The sequence below is a fragment of the Abramis brama genome, assembly GCF_963993115.1.
Source record: "Abramis brama genome assembly, chromosome: 15".
In the NCBI taxonomy this organism is placed as follows: domain Eukaryota; kingdom Metazoa; phylum Chordata; class Actinopteri; order Cypriniformes; family Leuciscidae; genus Abramis; species Abramis brama.
This window is the reverse complement of record NC_139977.1, coordinates 35,088,210-35,104,678: the sequence shown is the minus strand read 5'-3', so window position 1 is coordinate 35,104,678 and position 16,469 is coordinate 35,088,210. Positions and strand designations below refer to the sequence as shown.

The 16,469-nt window shown below is 39.6% G+C and overlaps 2 protein-coding genes and 1 long non-coding RNA gene across 3 annotated transcripts in view; 1 reads left to right on the top strand and 2 right to left on the bottom strand.

Annotated features, from left to right (window-relative positions):
* The window catches only part of LOC311096824 (uncharacterized protein), a 160,273-nt gene that overhangs the window by 11,253 nt on the left and 132,551 nt on the right, over window positions 1-16,469 (bottom strand). The gene's annotated exons all lie outside the window — the stretch shown is intronic.
* Window positions 1-16,469, top strand: part of LOC311096823 (uncharacterized protein) — a 116,828-nt gene that overhangs the window by 47,969 nt on the left and 52,390 nt on the right. The gene's annotated exons all lie outside the window — the stretch shown is intronic.
* LOC311098221 lies at window positions 14,984-16,000 on the bottom strand. Its single transcript, XR_014609409.1, has 4 exons — window positions 15,875-16,000; window positions 15,614-15,712; window positions 15,317-15,411; window positions 14,984-15,052 (listed from the first exon to the last, which is right to left on the bottom strand). It is a non-coding gene; the product is annotated as an uncharacterized lncRNA (long non-coding RNA).

The window sequence follows — 16,469 nt, the reverse complement described above, 5'->3', positions numbered from 1 at the left end:
GTGACTTTGATTCATTCTTTAACTAATTTATTAATATTTCTCATTGTTGTCAGTAAATAAAATACAATTAATTCATGCTTTATTTATTGTTTGAATGAAAATGTAGGTATGTTCGCTATATACACATCTAGAGTGTATTCATGCATAGCTATTTCAAATGACATACATTACATTTTGTTTGTTTTATTGAATTATATCATTTTCAGTAAAAAGTAATATAATTAATTGGTCAGCATTTATCGTTGTTATTATTGTATGTTTTGGGGTGGGATAGCAATGCAATTCGTTCTGGGGTAATATTAATTTTTAATAATGATACTTAAATTTTTCGAGTATAAAATCAACAGTTTTCTCCAATCTTCGCACAGCAGCCCTTTGTGCAGACATTACAAACGCTGAGGAAAACCGTTCTAGGTAGGGCTGTCGAGTTACTGATGTTATGAGGTATATGTGTATATCAGTGATGCGCGGGTCAATGTATGAACAAACCGCACCCGACCGACGTTTTCAACTAACCCGCCCGCAACTCGGACCGCAAAAAACGAAAATATTGTACCCGACCCGCTTCCTGACCCGCATTTTTTTTTAAAGTAGCTATAATGCTCATCGTAGTGTCTTAATATAACTTAATATTCTAATTTTGTCAAGAATTATAAAAAATCGTCAATATAAGCTCATAATTTGTACTAAAATAGTCTAAATGTTTAGTTTTAAAAACAATTTAAAAAAGCTGGCTATGTCTATTTTGATGTTTCTGCGCAAGTTCAGCAGACAGTGAGGTTCGGGTTTGTTCCGATCAGGGGTGCGTTTCCCGAAAGCATCGTTGGCCAACTATGGTCGCAAGTTCATCGCAATGTCCATTGAACTCTATTGGTAACGAGGGAACTTGTGACCATAGTTGGCCAACGATGCTTTCGGGAAACGCACCCCAGAGCTCGTGAGCGGAGAGCGCATTTCTGAATATTCCGCTCCGCTCACGGTCGATGGCCTGCTGGTTCGAAAATATGTGGAATAAGGGCTGCCTCCGACTATTTTTTTTTTTCTAGTCGACTAGTTGTTCATTTAAGCCATTCGTGGACAAATCACCCCTTTATATTAAATTATTATGTAGCGCCCCCTTTGTAGTATAGGCAATGAATGGTACTTACCAGGTCACCCCCATACAGTCTGTATAGTTGGTATGATCCAGGAGTTTCCGGTAGAGAAGAAAAGCGAGCTAGACGTGATCTCCGTGTGTCTGTGTCATTATTATCTAATAGTCCAAAAGACGATTACAACATGGTGTCAGAAGACGAAATACCCTACTAAACAACACCGCGCACATCACGCAGTGACTGAAGATCACCGAGGCGCGAGTGAGCAGTGACGAACAGCAGCGCGGCCGGACATCCGAACGAGCCCCACGTGCTAAATCGACGGTCGAGATGGAAATGCTTCATCCGCCGCCACCTTTGTCTCTGACGGGGAACTTGGCTGAAAATTGGCGTAAGTGGGAACAAAGATTTAATCTGTATCTTACTGCCTCAGCTCTAGTGGATAAATCGGAGACGAGACAAATCGCGGTACTGTTGCATTGCTTAGGAGAAGAGGCGCTAGACATTTATAACTCGCTGGACATCGAATATGCAGACGCACGTGATAAAAAATTATCAGAGGTCCTCGCAGCACTGCGAAAATACTGTGCTCCGCGAAAGAATACAGTCTTTGAACGACATCAGTTCTGGGCCCACACATTCTCCGAGCAAGCAGGCATAGATAAATTCCTCACGGAGTTAAGAAACAAAGCACGCACATGTGAATTCGGAGAAACCGAAGATCTCATGATACGAGACAAAATAGTGTTCAGTATAACAGACTTTGGCCTCCGTGAACGATTGCTGTCTGTATCTGATTTGACACTTTCAAAAGCCATCGACATGTGTAGAGCTAAAGAAGTCACGAGGGCACAAGTTACAGCAATGGCAGCATCGTCAGACACACAATTTGTGCACGCCGTCACTAAAAAAGGCCAGCAGTCTAAATGGCGATCAAACAAACCAGCAGTGCACAAACAAATGACACCGCCAACGAGAGAACACTCAAAAAATTGTGGTAAATGCGGACGCATTCACATGCCCAGGCAATGTCCCGCCTACAATGAAGTGTGTAAAAAATGTGGCAAAAAGAACCATTTTGCACTCGTTTGCAGATCAAGAGCCAAGATGGATGCGCTCGACACAGATACTGAGATATCGGGGATAGACACACTGTTTGTTGGTACTGTAGTTCACTCAAACACGTCAGAAACAGGCTGGCACGCAAATCTGAATATGGCTGAATATCAAGCTTGACACGGGGGCTGAAGCAAACGTCATTCCAATGAAAATCATTGGACAGCTTCAGGTTCCTGTGAACATCAAAAAGACAAACACAGTGCTAGTGTCATATGGAGGCACCCGCATCAAACCAGATGGTGTTGTTAAACTCCAAGTGCAGTCTAAAAATAAAACAACTGACATGATGTTCTTTGTGACTACAGCATCAAATACAGCCCTACTGGGGAGACAAGCGTGTGTGCAATTAGACCTCATAAGAAGAGTTGATGCTCTAACACCAACAGCACCTGCCACAAAAGCTGAGCTTCTTAACCGCTATGCATCAGTGTTTCAAGGTTTGGGCCAGTTTCCAGGATTGCATCACATTCACACTGATCCTTCTGTTCCACCGGTAATACACGGCTGCAGGAAGATACCGTATGCAGTTTATGACCGACTCAGAGAGACACTGGATGAGCTGGAAAAAAGAGGCGTCATAAGCAAAGTATCTAAGCCGACAGCATGGGTCAGCAGTCTATGCATTACGGAAAAGAAAAACGGCACACTGAGAGTCTGTTTGGACCCCAGAGACTTAAACAGAGCCATACTCCGCCAGCACTACAACATTCCAACCCTGGAGGACATACGGAGTAAGTTAGCCGGCAAAAAGTTGTTCACCATCCTTGATGAGAAAGACGGCTACTGGCAGGTTCAATTAGATGAGGAGTCAGCAGATCTATGTGCTTTCAACACACCATGGGGCAGGTACCGTTTTCATCGCATGCCTTTTGGCATAAAATCAGCGAGTGAGGTGTTTCAACGTCTGAACACAGAAAGCTTTGGGGATATTGAAGGTGTTTTCATGGTAGCAGATGACATGATCATAGCAGCATCCACCAAAACAGAGCATGACGTCATCCTGGAGAAAGTGATGAACAGAGCGGTGAGTCTGAATGTGAAATTCAACATAGACAAATTGCAGTATATGGTCAATGAAGTCACTTACCTAGGCCATGTTATCACTGCTGAGGGAGTGAAGCCTGATGAGTCCAAGGTTGCAGCGATATTGCAATTTCCGCCTCCCTCTGACAGAAAAGCTCTTCAACGTTTGCTGGGAATGACACGCTATCTGTCACAATACATACCCAACGAAGCTACACTCACTGCACCACTCAGACTCTTGCTAAGGAAAGACACAGACTGGCAATGGCATCCTGAACAGCAGTTAGCACTCGAAAAACTCAGAACAGCCATAGCAACTGCACCAGTTCTTGGACATTTTGACCCAAAGGAGCCTATAGAAGTGCAGGCTGATGCCTCAAAAGATGGCTTGGGCGCAGTTCTAATGCAGAAACAGCAACCAATTGCATATGCTTCAAGAGCACTATCTGAGGCTGAAAAGAACTATGCCCAGATAGAAAAGGAGTTACTAGCCATAGTGTTCGCTCTGAGAAAATTCCACCAGCATGTTTATGGTGTGCCTGTTAGAGTTCAATCTGATCACAAACCACTTGAGGCGATATTCTCCAAACCCATAGGCGCAGCACCAGCACGTCTTCAAAGAATGCTGCTCCAGCTTCAAAGGTATGACATTCACATTGTTTACACTCCAGGCAACCAGATGCACATCGCAGACACGCTGTCCAGAGCATACATTCAGTCTGATTCAAAAGAGAGTTTTGACCTGAGTGAAGAGAAAGTTATCTACGCAATGGAGGAAGAATCACTTTGTGGTAACATCATGCACAAAATCCAACAAGCCACACAGTCAGATCCTGAACTTAACCTGATACGGCAGCTACATGAGCATGGATGGCCGGACAGAAAGAAAAATGTTCCACTGGCAGCTCAAGCTTACTGGTCAGTCAGACATACTATTAGCATAGATGCTGAGCTAATCATGAAAGATGATCGCATAATCATTCCTCGTGCATTGCGACCAGAAGTGCTGAAACGACTTCATGCGGCACATCAGGGTATACAGCGGTCTCTAGCACATGCCAGATCATGCTTTTACTGGCCAGGACTCACTGAAGCCGTACGTCAAATGGTAGAAACCTGTGCTCACTGTCAAGAGAGTCGACCTGAAAATCAAAAGGAACCACTCATGTCACATCCAGTTCCAAATGCACCGTGGCAGAAAATCGCCGCTGACATTTTTGACTTTCAAGGACGTTCATTTCTTCTGATTGTGGACTACTTTTCCAAATTTCCAGAGGTCCTAAAGTTGTCGGACAAAACGTCAGGTACACTGATAGCACAATTCAAAGCCGTGTTTGCAAGACATGGAGTGCCTGAACTCTTGATTGCAGATCATGTACCCTTTGCCAGTGCTGAAATGGCTAGATTTGCCAATGACTGGGGTTTCAACATCATACACTCCAGCCCAAATTTCCCTCAATCCAATGGCATGGCAGAGCGAGCTGTAAAGACTGTCAAAGCTATGCTGAAAGCAGCTGCTCAGTCTGGCACTGATCCACACCTGGCTTTATTAACACTCCGCAACACTCCTATCACTGGTCTCAAATACTCGCCAGCCCAGATTCTCATGGGTAGAGTCTTACGATCAACCTTACCTACCAGTCAAACTGTTCTTCAACCGTCTACACCCAAAAACATCCGAGAAACACTGCAGTATCTCCAATCACGACAAAAGAAATGGTATGACAAAACAGCATCACCATTGTCACCTTTGAAAGGAGGAGATAGAGTACATATGAGAATCAAAAACAAATGGAAACCTGCTAAAGTTGTCAGCATCCGTGATGAACCACGTTCATATGATGTAGTCACAGCATCAGGTACAGTCTACCGCAGAAACAGACGTCACCTCAGGCCTGACAGGTCAATCAAACAAGACTCACAACCTGATTGTTCTGTGTACACCGACAATGACTTGTGCAATAACACTGTTCCAAAGCCTGGTCCAGTTGAGTCTTCTCAAGAAGAGAAAAGGAGCGAGAGACGTCCAGAATGCACAAGAGTTGGACGCATCATTAAACAACCAGCATGGTTTAAAGATTATGTGCTTACTTAAGTATGCTAGATTTAGTGTTATTATTGCTTGTTCATAGCAAATGTTTATTTGATACACTGGTTATATTTACAGCATACTGTTTTGCTTTATATCAAAGTTGTTAAAAGCTTAAGAAGGGGGATGTAGTATAGGCAATGAATGGTACTTACCAGGTCACCCCCATACAGTCTGTATAGTTGGTATGATCCAGGAGTTTCCGGTAGAGAAGAAAAGCGAGCTAGACGTGATCTCCGTGTGTCTGTCATTATTATCTAATAGTCCAAAAGACGATTACAACACCTTAGCATGTCTTAGCTGTTTTATTGAAGTGCGCTCCCCGAATTCCTACTTTGCGAAAGATCTCTCTTTCTGTTATTAATTCACCAATGTAAATTACTAACTTCTCACTATATATTCACTTTTATTCTTAATAGTCACTTTACTTAATTTATAATAACCACACAATAGCTGTATAGCTAAAATAAAGTAAAATATTAACTATATGGCTCTATCTCACATGCTAATTAAATTAAACACTCACTTTAATATCCGTTTTTGTATTACACCTACTTAAATTACTATACTCTCCAAAGTCTACTATTACTTTGACCGGAAAGGAAATATTATGTTACTTTAACACAAATAACTACATCCACTCTAAACCAACTTATTATACCCTAAATGATAATATTTATGTTATATATCACTCGTATAAATATATAAAACCCAAAATATAAAGACAATCTTCACAGGAAATAGTTATTAAATATTTACTTAAAGAAAATATAAAATATTGACAAATGTAAGTAGATTCAAATAAACAAATTCAAATAATCAGTTTTCAATCACATTAAATTCCCCAAATTAAACCAATTGCAATTCTAAATCTAATGCCGGCAAATGACTAAATGGCCATCAAAATGAATAAACAAAATGAATACCCTGAAAGTCAAATGAATACACGTGGCAGGCCTGTTGCGTAGCTTGAGATCGTTGAGACCTAAAACACAATGGTCACTTCACGCCTCGGCGCAACAAACAAAATAAAACTCACGCAACAGAACTGATGAGTCGATGAGTCGTCCTTCCACGCTCCCGAACACGATGCTTCCAATGCTCAACAGCCGGGAAGAATCCTTCCGAACATTAACAGTCTCTTCCTTGAAGATTAGGCTTTTCAGGCGATGCACTCAACCCAGCAACCGAGCAGGCTACTCACTGGCAAAGTCCTTTTAGCTCGCGCGTGTTAACTAGCCGTCCACACTTTCTCCTCGTGGTGCTAAATATAACCGCAAAGTCCACGACATAAACTATCACACTGTAACTTATTTTAGTGTCCGTAACTCACTCTTCGCGCAGTACACAATATCACTTCTCATAAAAAAACATTAAACTTGGTGTTTTACCAACTTTTTACTCATTTCTGTCACAGCACAATCTTCACGTGTGTCTCCATCTCATTTCAGTTCATTCTCTCTCGTCTTCACCTCTCACCCCGCGCCTGATTGGACACTCTCACGGGTAAGTGCATTTTCACACAACTTAATATATTAACACATATGAACATTGTATAAACAGTTTTATCAAAATGAAATATATATTACAATGAAAATAACCAAAATAAAATATTGGCTTATGGAAATACTATTTTTTTCCATAGGGCTACAATTACTTAAATAGGCTAGCCTACAGGAATAAGCGTAATGACCGCACGCATAAAGCTTGCCACAAAGAACCGGTTAAAGTAATGAAATATGAATGTGTCTAAATTAGCAAGGAGACATTTAATTGTTTAGTAATAAACTGGTGTTTTCTGTGTCGCTGCAAAGATGAAGTTGACAATGCGAAGATTGCGGACTCGCCATGAACGCCAGAGAGAAATGCACATTTCATATGGATTAGCCTACATAATCAGAGAGTATAGCCTATTTATTTTGGTTTGAATATTTCCGTTTAAAATTAGACATTTCAAGCTTTCTGTAATATATAGCCTATATTTCTCAAATCTGTGAGGCACAAGCTGAGTTTCGGCGTTCACATGCAGTGATCGTACCGGCGCCTTATTTTGTCTGCTATATATTTGCTTCTTATTTAATAAATACGGGCAATTGATTGATAAAACATTGATCAAAATTAAGATACAATTTATACAAAACGAAAATCTTTTAAAAAGAGTTTTCTATAAAACAAAACTTAATGAAGTCGTCAAAATCATGTTTTACCAAAAACAGCGCCGTTGCTAGGAGGGCGCCAGCGCCTCTGCCTCTCAGCGCCTCTGCTTCGCGAGTGGATGATAGCCCTGAAGACGCCTAGCAATACCTTTAGTGGTAGTATACCTTTAGTTAAGTTATCACAGCGCGCTAAGAGACAATGTTATCGGAAAATGCAGCCCAGGTATATGCATAATGGAGATTCCAAAGCTCTTTTCTTTGGTCAGAACCATGGAGAGCGATCGCGGATTTCCTTTAACAATGCAACACAATATTTAAAGAGCATCAAGCTATTAAAATCTATATTATGTATACGCACAGATAATATAACAGTAGGCTATATTAGTCAATATTTTTTTATTAGGTTAAGCAGTGATTGGATAACGTTTTTTTTTATTTTTTATTTATTTAACGTATTTGTGTATTTGCGGAGCTTCCACTCCCCAGTCTTCACCTTTTCTCTTGCCGCCTCCATCTCTACCTGCAGACTGAGCTCGTGCGTCATCTTCGCGCCAGTTATTCAGCCAATAAAGTGTAGGCCTGCCTGTATTCATAGAAAATTGTGTCTAGAACTATATAAATTACAATGGTTTAATTGGCATCTTTATTTCAAACGACCCGACCGACCGCGACCCGAATATCATTAAAAATATTTTTGGATGACTCGTAACCGCGGGTGACCGCGGGTGACCGCAGGCACCCGCTCATTTCGGATCAACCCGCGCATCACTGATATATATATATATATATATATATATATATATATATATATATATATATATATATATATATATATATATACAGTACCAGTCAAAAGTTTGGAAACATTACTATTTTTAATGTTTTTGAAAGAAGTCTCTTATGCTCATCAAGAAAAAAAAACAGTAATATTATGAACTATTATTACAATTTAAAATAATGGTTCTCTTTTTAATATATTTTAAAATGTAATTTATTTTTGTGATGCAAAGCTGAATTTTCATCAGCAAGTACTCCAGTCTTTGGTGTCTTATGATCCTTCAGAAATCATTCTAATATGATAATTTGATACTCAGTTATTATCAATGATGGAAACAGTTGTGCTGTTTAATATATTTTTTTGGAATACTTTTTTCAGGATTCATTGATGAGTAAAAAGTTAACAGCATTTATTCATAAAAACAGCATTTATTCAAAATAAAAACATTTCTAACAATATAAATCGTTACCATCACCTTTTATCAATTTAACGCATCCTTGTTGAATTAAAGTACTAATTTCTTTAAAAAAAAATAGTTATTGTTCCCAAACTTTTGAACGGTAGTGTATATTGTTACAAAAGATTTATATTCTAAATAAATACAGTTCTTTTTAACTTTTTATTCATCAAATAATCCTGAAAAAAGTATCTCAGGTTATAAAAAAAATATTAAGCAGCACAACTGTTTCCAACATTGATCATAAATCATCATATTAGAATGATTTCTGAAGGATCATAAGACACCAAAGACTGGAGTACTTGCTGATGAAAATTCAGCTTTGCATCACAAAAATAAATTGCATTTTAAAGTATATTAAAAAAGAGAACCATTATTTTAAATTGTAATAATATTTCATAATATTACTGTTTTTTTGTTTTTGTTTTTTTTTTAACTGCAGGCTTGATGAGCATAAGAGACTTCTTCTTTCATTTTTTTTTGTTTTTTGTTTTTTTTGTGCAAATTATGAGTAGATAATGAGATTGTTTTATTTCCCACAAATATAATCTCATAAGAATATGTGTAAAATCATGGATCAGTCATGATACATTAAATAGGGGTCTCACTATTATGAAGCTATTGGAATATGGAATATGTTTTCTCTTTCGTAGTTCATGAATTTTGTCCTGCAAAAACCCTGTGCAAACTGTATAAGAACTGAGTGCATTAACAAAATGAATGGTGTTTAAGAGCTGCACGATTCTTTTAGAAATGTTAAAAAGGCTCACATATACACAATACAAATAACACACATCAAACAAAATACAAAATTCTAAGAAAACACGTTACAGATACTTAAATAAATAAACAAAAACTAAAATACAATATACTAATATACTAACTGTTTGTCCTCATTTAAAATAGAAATTGCAGAAGGAATAAAATAGTTCCTGTAAGCTTTGTTTTTGACCAAAGGAAAACTAAATAAATATATTCCTAAAAATCTACTGACAGTGTCAATATTCATGTCTGTTTATCAATGAATAATGAACATGTTCTGATCTCAAATTCAAGCTTTTAGTAAATTGAGTGAATATTTTGAAAGAAAAAATAGTGTTGATTTTATTTCAGTAATAATCATATACCATTATTGTACTAGCCATGAAGCGCTGGCTCTCTCAGTATCAGCTTGTGTACTTATGAGATATATGATAAAACTATCTGTCATTCTTACAGACTGCTCCTTACAGTACTTTTAAAAACGAGTATTTCTATACTTTTATTACAGTAAAAATTGGTCTTTACAACTTTCACTTGTAACAAGTAAGTAAGGAAGTGTGTACTTTGTCCACCTCTGATCCCAAATGATCAAACCAGTGTGTGCACGCCCAGATCAACAGGTGTGTGTGTTACAGGTGTGTGTTACAGGTGTGTGTTACAGGAACTGCGGATCTAAAGCTGAAACACACTCCAGCTCAGACTAAACATCAGAGATCTCAGATCTACAGTGGATATCCACTCTTTCATCAGTGGTGATTACAACACTATTATCTTTAATTGAGTACATTTTACTCTGCATTGATGTTTGCATTTGTGAAAATGTAAATCTGTCTTGCACTAGAATCATGAACTGTGCTGGAACTGCGAGCAGCATCTTGAACTTTGCTGCTGGGGTCAGCATTATGAACTGTTCTGCTGAGGTCAGCAGTGGTGCGGACAGACCAAACTGTGAGTATTTATGATCTTTATGATAAAACACTCTTACATGTATTTCAACCTGAACTCGGCTTCATCTTCTTCATTATATGAATGTGTAGATTTAGCATCAGCCGTTCTCCTGCAGTCGTGCTTAAATCCAGATTAACATTCAGAAACAGAGCAACTCTATTATAATGACAGATGAAGGTATAAGTGTGTATAAGTGTGTGTGATTGTAAGATATAGGCCTACTGCATATGAACATAAATACGTGAGGATCTCGCTGCTCTTCTGCTAGTGGCCATAAAGGATATTTTGATGCACATGCTGTATTTACAGTCTGATCTAACCTTTATAATCATCTCTCCACCGATGTCTACTCAACAGAACCAAATAAACTATTAAACATCCGTCCCTTTAAATCCCAAGATCATAGCTATTGTTTTCTAATATAAATGTAAACCCTCTGCCTATGACTAAATAAAATAACCACATAGAAATAACCACATAGCTGAGTGAACTTCTATTTTCTTTTGCTTTAATCATCGCTCCAAAAAGAGGAGTGCAACTTTCACTCTCACAGACCTTTTCCTGGACCGGTCCCAGCTGGTGGACTGCCGTTTGCAAACAATGACGAAAAACACATATCTTTTGCCAGCACCTGACCGATTAATACTAGCACTTACCTTTTCTATTCTATACTACACTATTCTATTTGGGGTTTTTTTTCTGATAAAAAAGAAACTTGCTATGCGTTCTATTAGTGAGACTTGTTACAGCACTTTAACTCTGTTGCTCTGATTGCTTCTATTGTTCTCCTCACTTGTAAGTCGCTTTTGGAGTGTCTGCTAAAAGATTAATGTAAAACCAGGAGCATGATAATGGGAAAAGACATGACAATACAGCCATAACCTTTAATAACCATTAATTGCTAAACAGTAAATTAAGTTGAGTTTACTAAGTCAAAATTAAAAAATTTGTTTAATAAGTCAAAAAAGTGTGTGTTACAGTGTTGTTGCTTGCTTGTGATCTCATGCTGTTTACTGGTTTCCAGTTTGGACTGTAGCTGGACTGGTCTTAGGGGAGCCCTTCCAGATGATGTGGATGGGGACCAAACAGGTTATTGAGCTCGTGCTGACTGGCGCTGGAGTCATCAAGTCCAACGAGGGAAATGCACCTTAAAAATGTATTACTGTCAGCAGACAGGACACATATATCTGCTTTTATTCTAAATAAATATATGCAAATATGCAAATATTTTACAGCATCATAAATGAAGCACATGTACAGATCTTACAGTTGATCAGGGAATATGATCCACATTATGAGTTTTAATAAGATCTGAAGAGTTTCTTAGAAATCAAACAGGAACAGGACAGTTCATTAAAGCAGAACTAAACACAAAGATGTCACATTTAAGTCCAAGCGCTCATTAAATATATAATAGTTGTATAAATGTAGTGAATCGTGTGTTAACGACTCAAAGCTTTATTCTGTGTTGATGAAGTTCATGGTTTGATGATCTGACAGAATTATGATTATTCTCATTATTTATCATCAAAATAATCATGTTTCTCACTTTCTTTAAAACTACAAACTGGAAATAAAGTGAATAATTGATATTCTTACCAGAGACTGGATTCATGATGATGATGATGATGATGATGATGTTTCATATCAAGCAAATCTTCATCATCTCCTGATTGAAGAATATTCATAAAATCATTGATTAGTGATGAATGTTTTACGAGGAGTCTCATATAATACATTTGACTTATTAAAAGCATTTCCCTGTTGTGAAGTAATAACTTCTTCAGATCAATATCTCCTCTGAATATCTGATGTGAGACGCAGCCGTATTGTTTCCTGAAGAGTTTCAAGAGTCTGAATGTTAAATGTAAAACTCAGATCTGATAAACTCCATCAGCTGCTCATTTAATCATCTCTGATTTATTAACACTGATTTCCATCAGCAGAACATTAGTGACTTTAACAGACGAACTGAAGCTGTTCAGAACAACAACAGATCAACACTTACTCAATACTCAATATCTACTGTTCACAAACACATCATAGTATACATTAAAGCAGAAGTTGCTAGAAGTTCAGTCATTCACACAAAATGTAAAATCACATTATTATTTGTGAGTTGATAATGAATGACATTCAGTGAATTAAACTGAGAGAATGTCACTTGTTTAAAATAGAAATGAAGGCATTGTAAATAAATCTGTATGAGTGTGTGTTTTCTATTCCTCCTAACACACAGAATATGATCTGCAGTTTTCATCTTTGTCCACTAGATGTCAGAAGTAGATTTGAGGTGAAACTCAAAGGCCTTTAGTTTCAGGATCAGAGACAGTGAAGAGAAATCAGAGAATCTGATCTGAAGCTCAATGAGGATCATCATGTGTCTCATATGAAGCAGAAAGAGACTCTCATCTGATGTGAATCTGGAGGAGAAAGTGTCCCAGTAACGGAGGATAAACTCCACAGTCTGAGGATCATATCGAGATCTCTTCTACACGCTTAAAGGATAATTCCGGTATTTAGCACTTTGAGTCTATTTTCTGGTTTGTTTTGGATGAACTAGAGTGGTGGACACAGAAATGTTGACGATGGGTCCTGTCTCGACTTTTAGACTCGTTTAGAGTTGCCTTTGACCGCTTCAGAGTGGCTGGCTATGGGCATGCTCAAACATGTCCTTAAAACAACCTTTAACGTTCGTTTTCAAAACTGTGCAACTCACCGAGTGGTTAGTGGTGTTCTGAGGCCAAGACCATACAAATAATTAAGACACAAGACCATGAAATTACATTTACATACATTACATTAAATTAATTAACTTTAACTGATCCTTTGATATTAATTGACTGATTCAATTCTCAAAAGCTAAGCAGAGACAATCTGAGGAGCAGGAAGAAGAGAGGGATATAATAGACACAGAGGGAGGGACAGAAAAAAGCACAGAGGAGACACCAGAAATTATAGAGGAAAGGCCAGATGAGACTCTAGAGACACCAGCTGAGATAGAGGAGAGGCCAGAGGAGACTCTAGAGAGACCAGCTGAGATAGAGGAGAGGACAGAGGAGACTCTAGAGACACCAGTTGAGATAGAGGAGAGGACAGAGGAGACTCTAGAGACACCAGCTGAGATAGAGGAGAGGACAGAGGAGACTCTAGAGAGACCAGCTGAGATAGAGGAGAGGACAGAGGAGACTCTAGAGACACCAGCTGAGATAGAGGAGAGGACAGAGGAGACTCTAGAGACACCAGCTGAGATAGAGGAGAGGACAGAGGAGACTCTAGAGACACCAGCTGAGATAGAGGAGAGGCCAGAGGAGACTCTAGAGACACCAGCTGAGATAGAGGAGAGGACAGAGGAGACTCTAGAGACACCAGCTGAGATAGAGGAGAGGCCAGAGGAGACTCTAGAGACACCAGCTGAGATAGAGGAGAGGACAGAGGAGACTCTAGAGACACCAGCTGAGATAGAGGAGAGGACAGAGGAGACTCTAGAGACACCAGCTGAGATAGAGGAGAGGACAGAGGAGACTCTAGAGACACCAGCTGAGATAGAGGAGAGGACAGAGGAGACTCTAGAGACACCAGCTGAGATAGAGGAGAGGACAGAGGAGACTCTAGAGACACCAGCTGAGATAGAGGAGAGGACAGAGGAGACTCTAGAGACACCAGTTGAGATAGAGGAGAGGCCAGAGGAGACTCTAGAGACACCAGCTGAGATAGAGGAGAGGACAGAGGAGACTCTAGAGACACCAGCTGAGATAGAGGAGAGGACAGAGGAGACTCTAGAGAGACCAGCTGAGATAGAGGAGAGGACAGAGGAGACTCTAGAGAGACCAGCTGAGATAGAGGAGAGGACAGAGGAGACTCTAGAGAGACCAGCTGAGATAGAGGAGAGGACAGAGGAGACTCTAGAGAGACCAGCTGAGATAGAGGAGAGGACAGAGGAGACTCTAGAGACACCAGTTTAGATAGAGGAGAGGACAGAGGAGACTCTAGAGACACCAGCTGAGATAGAGGAGAGGCCAGAGGAGACTCTAGAGACACCAGTTGAGATAGAGGAGAGGCCAGAGGAGACTCTAGAGACACCAGTTGAGATAGAGGAGAGGACAGAGGAGACTCTAGAGACACCAGCTGAGATAGAGGAGAGGACAGAGGAGAGCGCAGAAGGGACAGATAATGAGTCAAATGGAGGCACAAAAGAACAGGCTCAGGTGACCACTCAGCAGTCTCCAACAAAAGGACCAGGTGATGTTCTGATCTTCAATTTCAATATTGCGACTGTAGCATTATCACAGACACACATACGGGATACACCTTTTTTGTTATTACAGATAATTAAATTAAATTAAATTCATTTATGAATTTAATGCAACTAGAGGCACGCCTTGCACGGCTGGAAAGGCTAAAACGGAGGAAAAGGAAGCCAGCCGCCAGGCCTAAAAACCCAAGTAATGTCAATAAAAGGCAAAAAAAAGCTGCCTTTAGAATTATAAACCATTGATTTATCAAAAAGGGAATGCATCTTGAATCTTAAAATCTACTTACTTGTTCTTCTGTAGTCCCCATTAAATTATGGCTGAGATGCTCCAGAGGTGTCCTGAGGGCTGCCGTAACTTCATTAAGGCACAGCTGTCAGAGGCAGGGAAAAAAGACAGAGGAAGAAGGTTTGACCAGAACATGAAGGATCTGGGGCTGCAGCTTTTACACAGCAGTCCAAAGGCGTATCGTCAACTGAAGACGATATTTGCTCTTTCCTCTACAAGAACGCTTAGGCGTTATGTCACTGGAGGTGTGGGATATTTCTCTGTAAATACCAATTTATGAAATTAGACTACTCAACTTCGACCAGTTTCATAATTTGAAGATATAACAAAATCTGATTATTCAACTTACTTTTCCGACAGCCTGGCTTCCTGCAGGGAATCATCTCCCAAATGGGAGTCATCGCCACCACTATGACCCCTGTGGAAAGAATGTGCACAGTAGCCCTGGACGAGATGGCAATCAAAAAACAATTTGATTATGACCGGAGAAATGATGCCATTTATGGTGTATCAGGATCAGGAGCTGCTGCCAAACAAGCAATGGTCGTCATGGCTAGGGGCATTTTGGGGAAGTGGAAGCAGGCAAGCCATACTTTAGAAAAAAACATTTGTTTTGATATTGCTGTGTATATTCAAACGCATTTACCTAAACCATGTCTTTCAACAGACCATAGGATATTTCTTTTCCCCAAGTTCAATGCCAGCAGAGGAAATTGCGGCCATCACTAAAGAAGCCATTCGCCACCTACAACACATAGGGCTGACAGTATGTAGTGCGCAGAGTTTAAATAGCAGCATTAACAAATGCATTACTGCATTGTGTGGACTTCCATTCCAACCTTGTATTGACAAAATGTATTAACCAATTTCAAAGGTGCAGGCAATAATATGTGACCAGGAGGCCAACCTTGGGGCTAGCCTGGACCCTCTGGGAGGTGAGGAGTCTCACTGCATCCTGGTGGGGGTTCAGAGGGTTCCAGTGATCTCTGATGTACCTCACCTTCTCAAATCAATCAGGAACAACCTGTACAAATATGGCCTACAGGTAAGCACAGTAAACAAAGCAATCACTATTGCAATGACTCATACTGAACATAAAAGATATCACAATGATTCACACACCAGCTCGTATTTATTTATATCCTTAGACACAAGCAAAAAATGTTTGTTGGAATCACATTACCAAATTCTATGCGCTAGACAAGCTTCACGCCATTAGAATGGCCCCAAAGCTAACCGAGAGGCACATCCACCTGTCCCCATTCTCAAAGATGCGCGTCAGTTTGGCTACGCAGGTGTTTAGCCACACTGTCTCTGCTGGTAAAGTTCCATCTTTTCAAAATCTTTTCTTCAATAACTAACTGCAGATTGTAATGTGATACTGACCACCTATTCAGTTGTCGTATCTGTTGTGACCCAGGCATTTCTGCGATGGTGACATTGCAGAGACTGCCAGCAGAGGCAAAAGATACAGCTGACTTTGTAGCAAAATTAAATCACCT